This window comes from Mus pahari, unplaced genomic scaffold (genome assembly GCF_900095145.1).
Source record: "Mus pahari unplaced genomic scaffold, PAHARI_EIJ_v1.1 scaffold_12059_1, whole genome shotgun sequence".
NCBI lineage: Eukaryota > Metazoa > Chordata > Mammalia > Rodentia > Muridae > Mus > Mus pahari.
In genome coordinates, this window is record NW_018392890.1 from 1 (window position 1) to 5,474 (window position 5,474).

Here is a 5,474-nt window from a genome sequence, read left to right on the forward strand (position 1 = left end):
TGGCTGTCCTGGAACTCACTTTGTAGACCAGGCTGGCCTCGAACTCAGAAATCTGCCTGCCTCTGCCTCCTGAGTGCTGGGATTAAAGGCATGCGCAACCACGCCTGTCAAAATCTTTCTTTCCACGTTTGATTTCTCCTTACTTTTGCCAGGAGAAATCCTTAGCACTTTGGAGAAACCCTTTTTCTCTTGACCCAAGGGGCTTGGAACCTTTACTGCAGCCATTTTCATTTGTGAAGCTCAAGACAAGAGAGTGGGCTGCCACTTTAACTCCAGCTCCCACTGTTGGTATCTGATTGTGTAGGAGACAGAATTACATTATGTAGTCTAGGCTAGACTTAGTTTGGGGTTCACCCTTCATTAGTGCCCTGAAGCTTGCACCCCCAATCTGGGTCAGCTGTCATGCTCTTCTGTACATGATGACAGTCTTAGTTCCTTTGTGAATTGGTGTGTCAACAGGGGAGCATGCATGTAGGTGTGTGAGGACTAGAAAATGAAGTGGTTTCTGTCAATACAGCTGTGGTTCCCATTAACGAACTCAGGCTTGACAGCAAGTGCCATTACCCTCTGAGCCATCACACTGGCTCTTAAGCTCACTTAAGATTTTTATTCAGGGGGCTGGTGACATGGCTCAGCAGGTTAAGAGTACCGGACTGCTCTTCCAAAGGTCCAGAGTTCAAATCCCAGCAACCACATGGTGGCTCACAACCATCCGTAACAAGATTTGACGCCCTCTTCTGGAGTGTCTGAAGACAGCTACAGTGTACTTAAATATAATAAATAAATAAATCTTTAAAAAAATTTTTTTTATTCAGGAATATTGTATGTTGATGTTGTTGTTGTTGTTGTTTTTGAGACAGGGTTTCTCTGTATAGCCCTGGCTGTCCTGGAACTCACTTTGTAGACCAGGCTGGCCTCGAACTCACAGAAATTCACCTGCCTCTGTCTCCCGAGCGCTGGAATTAAAGGCCTGCGCCACAACACCCGGCTTGTATGTTTTGTCCTTTGGGTTTTTTGTTTGTTTGCTTTGTATGTTTCTTTGGTTTTTTGTTATGTTGTTTTGTTGCTTTGTTTTTTGACAGGGTCGTTCTTTTCAGCAGTTCTGGTTGTTCCTGTACTCACTGTGCACTCCAGGCTGATTTAGACCTCATTGGTTCACCTGCTTCTACCTTCCTAATGTCAGCTTTAAGATCTGTATTCTGCAGCTGTGTGGTGGTGGGGCACACCTTTAATCCCAGCACTTGGGAGGCAGAGGCAGGCAGATTTCTGAGTTTGAGGCCAGCCTGGTTTACAGAGTGAGTCTCAGGACATCCAGGGCTACACAGAAAAACCATGTCTCGAAAGAAAGATGGAAAGAGAGAGAGAGAGAGAGAGAGAGAGAGAGAGAGAGAGAGAAATAAAAACAAAGACCTGTATCTGGACAGTCAGCTCAACTATATTTTTTGTGTGTTTGTTTGTTTTGTTGTTTTGAGATAGGCTTTCCTTGTTTAAAAGCTGAAGATATCCTATAAACCACTCTGTGGTCCAGTTTGGCCTGGACATCAAAGATCACCCTTCCTCTATCTTCTCAGTGCTGGGATTAATATCCTGTGCATCCCTGCCCTGCTCTGGTTTAATTTTAAGACAGATCCTCACTTCATGGGCTTCTCTGGTTGGAAAATAGTTCTTTAGATAAGGGTAGCACCTGAACTCCCTGAATCAGCCAACCTTTGACTCCTGAGGGAATGGATTAAATGTGTGGACCACTATTCCCCATACAGATCTACCGTTTTAAGATTTAGTCTATGTGTAGGGGTGTTTAGCTTACAACTATGAATGGGCATCCATGACACGCCTGCTGCTCAAGAAGGTTAGAAAGGGTTTCAGGTTTGCTGGAACTGGAGTCACAGACCATTTCAAGTCACCATGTAGATGATAGGAATTGAAGGTTAACAGGACCTTGGGTGCAAACTTGGTGGACAGTCCCAAAGTCCCCAGAGGACTCTCCTCGCCACAATTGCCCTAGCATACCCAGGATCTTGGGATCACTGGCGAGTGGAAAGCAATATATGTTCCAAAACAACCTGGAGGGGCCTGTGCCAGCAAGAACAGGGACACAGGAAACCTGCCCAATCAGGTGCTGGGGTTCCTTCTGGTCAGCGCCAGCCCCGTACCACCTTGGGCACAAACTTGGTGGAAGGTGCCATGGTCCCCAGAGGACTCTCTATGCCACAGGCACCCTAGCACACCCAGGATCTTAGGATCACTGAGGCGAATCGGCCTCCAGAGAGGGCTCTGACCCTGGGACTCAGGTGAGAGTGCATCTTATATCCCAGGTCTCTCAGAGACCAATCTGAGCTGAGCACAGGGGCTTCAGAAGCAACAGAGCTTCTTGGACAGGGTCCCAATGAGAGACCCACAACGTGAGGATTGCCCCACGTTCTGACTCAGGAGATGAGACACCCAAAATCAGTCAGGAGAAAGGGTCTTGATGCGAACAGCAAGAGGTTTATTCAGGAAAGTCCAGTGCACTGGGGACGACTCATATCCCATGCAGGGGTAGAGGAGTTGACCCCGAGTTCAAGGGGTAAGGAGTTTATAAAGGCAAAAATTGCAAACACCTGGCATTAGGCTATAGCATTTGGCAAGCTAGCAATTTGGCATAATGGTTTAAGGAACAGTTAGAGTATTCTGTACAAACGTTTCCTGAAAGTAGGAGGCAAGTTAAACTTCTATTTGGTGGTTAGTACATCCTGGAAAAATTTCTACTCCCTGTCATTAGTGAGGTCTATTTTGGACACAAGTCTAGGTGTTTAAATAATTTTTCACTCTCTCTCAGGATCTTTCACCTTCAGGTCTTCATCTTCATCCAGGAGCTTGATCTGAGCTCCACACTTCTGCACACCCTCCCTGACAGAGGGGAGTTTGCCTGCAGAGAGTGCTCTGACCACTGGGACTCAAGAGAGAGTTGGACTCCCAGGAGTGCTAACAGAGGCCAACAGAATCACAGGAGGATCTCCAGCTAGAGACAGCTAGAACATCTAACACCAGAGATTACCAGATGGCAAAAGGCAAATGTAAGAATCTTACTAACATAAACCAGGACCACTGGGCATCATCATAACCCAGTACACCCACCATAGGGAGTCCTGGATACCACACCATATCTAAAAAGCAGGATTTGGATTTAAAATCATATCTCATGATGCTTGTAGAGGATTTTAATAAGGGCATAAATAACTCACTTAAGGAAATACAGGAGAACATTGCTAAATAGATAGAAGCCCTTGAAGAGGAAGCACAAAAATCTCTCAAAGAGGGACTGGAGAGATGGCTCAGAGGTTAAGAGCACAGACTGTTCTTTCAAAGGTCCTGAGTTCAAATCCCAGCAACCACATGGTGGCTCACAATCATCTGTAATGATATATGATCCCCTCTTCTGGAGTGTCTAAAGACAGCTACAGTGTATGAATATATAATAAATAAAAATAAAGAAAGAAAAAAGAAAAAAGAGAAAAAAAATCCCTCAAAGAATTACAGGAAAAACACTGCTAATCATGTAAAAGTCCTTAAAGAGGAAACACAAAAATCCCTTAAAAATTTACAGGAAAACACAACCAAACAGGTGATGGAGTAGAACAAAATCATCCAAGATATAAAAATAGAAGTAGAAATAATAATGTGAACCCAAAGGGAGACAACTCTGGAGATAGAAANCCTAGGAAAGAAATCAGGAATCATAGATGTCAGCATCAGCAACAGAATACAAGAGATGGAAGAAAGAATCTCAGCTGCAGAAGATTCCATAGATAACATGGTCACAATTATCAAAGAAAATGCAAAATCCAAAAATATCCTAACTCAGAACATTCAGGAAATCCAGGACACAATGACAAGACAAAACCTAAGGATTATAGATATAGATGAGGATGAAGTTTTTCAGCTTAAAGGGCCAGTAAATATCTTCAACAAAATTATAGAAGAAAACTTCCCTAACTTAAAGAACACTACAGATTACAAATAGATTGGACCAGAAAAGAAATTCTTTCTGACACAATAATCAGAACATCAAATGCACTAAATAAAGATAGAATATTAAAAGCAGTAAGGCAAAAAGGTCAAGAACCATATAAAGGCAGACCTATTAAAATTACACCAGACTTCTCACCAGAGACTATGAAAGCCAGAAGATCATGTACAGACATCATACAAACACTAAGAGGACACAAATGCCAGTCCAGTCTACTCTACCCAGCAAAACTCTCAATAACCATAGATAGAGAAACCAAGATAGTCCATGACAAATATTTTTTACCCAATATCTGTAAACAAATCCTGCCCTTCAAAGGATAATAAATGGAAAAGTACTGCACAAGGAGGGAACCTACACCCTAGAAAAAGCAAGAAAATAATCTTCTTTTAACAAACCAAAAAGAAGGTAAACACACACACACACACACACACACACACAAAGCATAATGACACCCTTACAACAAAAATATCAGGAAGCAACAATCTTTTTTCCTTAGAATCTCCTGATATCAATGGACTCAATTCCTCAAATAAAAAAACATAGACTAACAGACTAGATATGTAAATACGACCCAACATTTTTCTCCATACAGGAAACACACCTCAGTGACAGAGACAGCCACTACCTTAGAGTAAAAGGCTGAAAAACAATTTTCCAAGCAAATGGTCCCAAGAAACAAGCTGCAGTATACTTTCTTATATAAAATAAAGTCAACTTCCAAATATCAAAAAAGATAAGGACACTTCATACACATCAAATGAAAAATCTACCAAGAAGAACTCTCTACTCTGAATGATCTATGTTCCTAATGCAAGTTTTCATAAAAGAAACTTTACTAAAGCTCAAAGCACACATTGTACCATACACAATAACAGTGGGAGACTTCAACACCCTACTCTCAGTAATGGATAGATCATGGAAACAGAAACGAAACAAAGATACAGTGAAAGTAAGAGAAGTTATGAACCAAATGGGTTTAACAGATATCCAGAGAACATTTTATCCTAAAACAAAAGAATATACCTTCTTCTCAGCACCTCATGTTACCTTCTTAAAAACTGTCCATATAAGTGGTCACAAAACCGGCATCAGCAGATATAAGAAGATTGAAATAATCCCATGTATCCTATCAGATCAGCATGGTCCAAGGCTGGTCTTCAATAACAACATAAACAATAGAAAGCCAACATACACTTGGAAGCTGAACAATACTTTACTCAATGATAACTTGGTCAAGGAAGAAATCAAGAAAGAAATAAAAGACTTTTTAGTGTTTAATGAAAATGAAGTCACAACATACCCAAACTTATGGAACAGAATGAAAGCAGTCCTAAGAGGAATACTCATAGGCCTGAGTGTCTCCAAAAAAAACTAGAGAGAGCATACACTAGCAGCCTGACAGCACACCTAGAAGCTCTAGAAGGAAAGGAAACAAATTCACCCAAGAGGAGTAGACACCAGG